The sequence below is a fragment of the Vicugna pacos genome, chromosome 15 (assembly GCF_048564905.1).
Source record: "Vicugna pacos chromosome 15, VicPac4, whole genome shotgun sequence".
Taxonomy (NCBI): Eukaryota; Metazoa; Chordata; class Mammalia; order Artiodactyla; family Camelidae; genus Vicugna; species Vicugna pacos.
The window spans coordinates 29,950,235-29,955,788 of NC_133001.1; positions in this window are offsets into that span (position 1 = coordinate 29,950,235).

Consider the following 5,554-nt stretch of genomic DNA (forward strand, 5'->3'; position numbering starts at 1 on the left):
ACTGGATGTGAACTCTATGGCCACAGGGCCAGGGTGGGCGCTGGGAGGAGGGCAGGAGGCCAAGACACTGATGCTTTTTTTTTTTTTTAACTTTTTATCTTTAGAAATTTTATTTTTTTAAACTGGGGTGAGCACCCCACATTAACTCCTTCCCTTCACCCTCCTAGGGCCCTGGTAGTCCCCCGCCCCTCCTTCCTGCCCTCACTTCTAAGGAAGGTGCTTGGTGGGTCACTCTGGGCCAGAAGAGCCTCGCCCCCATGACACCCACACCCCAGAGTGGGCGTCATCACCCTCACTTCTCTGGGGAGCACCGGGTGGGGACCGCGAGCTCTGGGAAATAGGGGTCACATTCTTTCTCTATCCTTTGGGGATTTTTTTTTTTACATGAATAAAAGTGGATTTCAGGGGGGAAAAAAAGAAACACATTAGAAAGAAAAAGTGAAATAGTAAGCCATTTATATGGCCTTGAATCAATCTTCATTATTTATCTATAGATAGTTTTTAGCAACGAACGCCTGGCAAGTGACAAGTTTTGACAGAATGTGTAACTATGTAACCACACTTTTCTCAAAAGTATGCTTTGAATAGTCTTGTTATAGTGCTTCATAATTTCTGGGGAAATATCAAAATTTTCTATATTTAGACAACAAGTGAAGAAAGGAGAATTTAAAATAAAAGCCAAAATGAAAATAAAATGATATAAAAAATGAAACTCTGAAATAACTACTCTATGTAAAGTCTGTCTTAACCTCATTTGCCAGAAAGTAGCCAGCCATGATAAAACACTCAATGTCTTGTGCTACATATACTTTAGAATTTAGTAGGTTGCTTTGAAAATTGAGTAGTATTTTTCAGAGCTTTAAGTAAATCTTGAGATTAACCAATTTTCAACTAATTAAAATGTTAAAATCATTTTATTTAGAAATGATTGAAAATTAACTATAGCATAGAACTTTTATTCGTACAAAACTAGCATCAAAGATGGTTCAAATTTTCCAAATATCTCATGTTACAGTAATTCTCCACATTCTTAACTTTATTAAAATTTCACTATAATTTAAAAATTGTTTTAAAGTTGTGAAATTAAAGTTTTATTTTTCCTTTCACTTAAACTTTTTCAAAGATTGTCCTTGGTAGTATATAATTCTTACATAATAAAAAAAAGAAACTTTATGATAAAAGCATAAAACTGAATGAAGACATATTTAGAGGAATCCTGATAGCTAAAATGCTTAATGAGAAAAAAAGGCATTGAATTTTGGAGGAACAGCTACTAATTAGGAATAACAGTCAGGCCCCGGTTAGAAAACTTCTGAGCACCTTTTAAAGCCCATGAGTGGTACATGTTGCATACACTTGTCTTCTCAATGCACTGAATTTCAAAATTCTGTCCACAATGAATAATTAGATATTTTAGACAAAAATACATAGGAATATTTTAACCACTTTACAAGAGAAAAAATAGCTGTATCATATAATGTGGTTTGATCATGCTTTGCCTTTTTTCTTTTCCTTTTTTTTTTTTTTTTGCTATAGGCAGATGATTAGTAGGACTAGTAATTATGGTTTCTACTTTAAACTCAAAAAGGAAGTCAAACCTGGGACCCCTGATTCACAAGCAAGAAAAAGAGCACGTGGCTGTTAACAATTCTTCCTGCCTGGATTGTCATATCTTGTTTTAATTTGATTTAGAAATTCAAAAGAATTAAATGATTATATTTTGAGGCAGCCACGGGTAATGAAGTATGACAATTATCAGATTATTTTAAAGACTTTTAATATATTTTAAAGCATTAATCTGAAAAAAGTTGCCATTGAATATTTATCCAAGCTATTTTGTGAAGATTAAAGCCTACTAAATTCATGTTTATCATGCAAATTGGTCAGTAATATTTACTAAGGTAATATTTGGTAAAGGCTTTTTAAATCACATGATTAAGCAATAACTACATTTACATTAACATTCAGTAATTGATCTCATGGTAAATCAGATATTTTGATGTCCTCATGCTCCATACTATAAAAAGTTACCTGGCCCATATTATTCTCCTGAGGAATTTAATTGCACCTCTCATGTTTGAAAAGAAGATGTGATATGATGAAAAACTAATACTTTAGAACTAACTTTATCATAATTTCTGGGCTTTCAGGTTTAATTTAAAGAAGGAAGCCATTTAACTATAGACATATGTTACTAAAAGCAATCTAAAAGTATGAAAAATAATGAAATGTATAATCAGTCTCAAATCTCAGTGTTTCTACCTTTAACAAGGAAGTAAACTGAATAGCTATTTATTACATTCCATCAGCAAAGTTCATTACAATTAATCTTAAATAATCTCCTGTATTTGGGTCAATAATCCTGTGCTAATTCTTGGGACTGTATCTAGGTTCCTTCTATAACTAATCAAGATTTGCAGAACAATTCCAAATACCCATTTTCTTGAAGACTCCAGAGGGGCCCCTGACCAAATTTGTGAATTAGAATTGGTCTTTGGTAGCATTTAGATAAAGGATTTGCCAGCAATTCCAATCTTAAAACTTTCAATAATAGTGTTGTACTTTTGGCCAATGGTAGTGATGATTCAGTACTATTCTCTTACCTAAATGCAGAGCAGGGTGTAATTTTTGACTAAAGCATTGAAAAAGCCCATTGATTCAATAACCATAGTCTAGCTATATATTTCAACCAGGTATTTTTCTAAACAGTCTTTGTTTTACTTATATGTTGTGCACATATTTTTTCCTCCCCATTTTACAATGCAAGCTCCCCGAAGGCAGAGAGAGTTTTATAAATTCCATTCATCGATGAACCTCTAGTATCTAGAACTGATGCATAGTAGATGCTCAAGAAATATTCCTCAAAAGAAAAACTAAATGGATGAATGAACTTAATAATAGCTCTAATATAATATTAACAATAATAAAATACATTTCACAAATAAAACATGATTATAATTTTTACCATGGTAAATATTTTAAACAGTATAATGAAGTGAAGAATAATTCCAAACAAAAGAAAAACTGATGGTTTTGTTTTGAACTTTCAAAAACATCACTTTGAAAAAGTGTGGAATCTGAAGATTTATTTGCATAAGAGATACTTGAAGACATTTGCCAACATTCCCAAAGCATGATAGTTTACAGTGTTAATGTGATATGGATTTTACTTAAAATGTTCAAATTTCTGTAAAGAGTTGTTATACCCATAATGGCAGGAAGCAGAAGTGCATCTAAATTTAGGTAGATATGTTTCATATATATATAGTGGAACTATAAACAATAACATTGATTTCCTTTAAAAGGCAATACAGTCATCTATCACTATACAGTTACATATTGCATAACCATTTTACTTAAAATGTAGACCAATTCAGAATACTAATTTTGGTACCACTTAAAATTGGCAGTGTCTGAAACACAGGTTTTTAAATTGTCAAAATTCACCATTTAACAGCTTCAAAACAATCATTTTTGCATACATAACTGTTTTATGAGGTAATTGCCCATGTTGGATAAAGCCTTATATATATAGCAACAATTCAATGTTAAAAATATAATATAGCTAATCCAATATTAAACTAACTATAAGAGCTTACTTTCTTTTAAAATATTTTAAGTATGCTACACAATATTACATGCATATGTTAAAAGACATACAACCCAAATTTAGGAAGAAAATGTACATCCAGAAAATCCATTCTTCACTGGAAATCAAATCATGTACACGAGATGTAGTTCATCACAATTAGATCACCCTGTCATTAAATTGCTGGAGATATATTTTTAAATTAGATGTTTACAATACAAACACATGTCTAAAACATAATTTTATTATTATTTTTTAACAAAACATTTTGCAATATAACAAAAATGAAATGATTTATATATAAGGACATGCTTCTATAAATCATAACCATATGTCATCTTTGGAATTATGATAATGGAAATGACATATATTATACATATAAATTAGTAAATTTATGTAACAGTAGTTCTATAATATTAGGTTTGGATTTTATTATGCATCATAATAAAAATTATGTTTTTGAAGGCTTTTTTATTTCAACAATGTATCTGAAGATACTAAACATCATTCATGTAAAGCCATTTATAAAAGTGTACCAAATAAAAATTCACATAAATATTGAATTTGAATTTCATTTTCATTAAAATTTTAGTCATATATTTTTTTAATTATGCTATATTGCTCTGTAATTGTCTAACTCATCACAGAAGTGAAGAACAGAATATGCTACTAGAGATACGAGTGGATGGCCCAAAATGCATACAGCTATACATGTTAAAGATAATTGCGTATTCATAGAAGTAGCCTTTAGATATTTATGTTTGGCATGTTATTTTGTATAAGGAATATATATATGTTCCATTAATTTTAGTATTTTAAATAAAACATTTGGTAAAGTTTAATTAACAAAATAATTCTACGTGAATAATTCTGTGATATTATATAACAAAGAAAGATGTAACATATTGAACATGAGACATGCAAAAACATACAAAACAACATCAAAATGAAATCTAAATACAACTAATGCATCAATTCTATTTGAGTCATTTAGATATTAGCCTATGTATACATTTTAGCATTATGTAATAAAATTTTTATGTCGTATTTCTTCTTTTATTTAATATTACATCAAACTTAGAGGAAAGTGTCAACAAGTGAGGACTCTTGAAAACTACTTAAATTATGAGGGGTTGAAGAGAAACAAAGCCTCTGCTTTGTTACATGCTACAATTTTCAGCTAGTGCATTATAGTTGGGAAATAAGTATTTTGCATTTTAAACAGTATAAATACCAGTATCCTAAATCTGTACAGCTTAGTATTTAATAGTATAATTTGGTGGATGTGTGTATACTATGAATACCCAACTTATACAAGAGATGAATAAACTAAAATAGAAAGTAGCCCTTAAATTGTAGAAAAATATAATTAGTTGTTACCTAAAATAAAATCGTCTCTCTGATTAGAATAAATGGACAAATCCTGAAAAAAATTAGTTTGTAATTTAGTTTTAAAGAGTATGTCTAGACTGGTCTTACAAAGTTTTTATTTTAAATTAAAATGCTGCATTTATGTTGAAACTACATAAAATTGTGGTCTTTAAATATCTAATTAAATAAATATAAGACACTCTTAATCATAAAATGCACCTCTAAGATAAAAAACATTCTACCATTAAACAATGACATGACAAGGCAAAAATGCTGTCACCCAAATCCAGATTTCTGAGGTATTAAAATGTGAAATAAGTTAATCTTGGTAGAGTTTAAAAAGTCAGTAATTCAAATAGCAGATTTTCTATGGTCATGAATTAATTAAATAAATTAGGCACATATCAATTTAAAAATAGAACTAAGAATTTAAATTGTCTTTCTGATTTGATTGGCATATTGACATATTTATATTATATATTTCTACTTAAATTTCTAAGCATTAAATAGGGACACCAAATTTAATCTTTGCAGGTAGATTTGTTATTGCTGATCAGATTAAAGTGACCTTAATGATTTCATATGCAAAGTGAG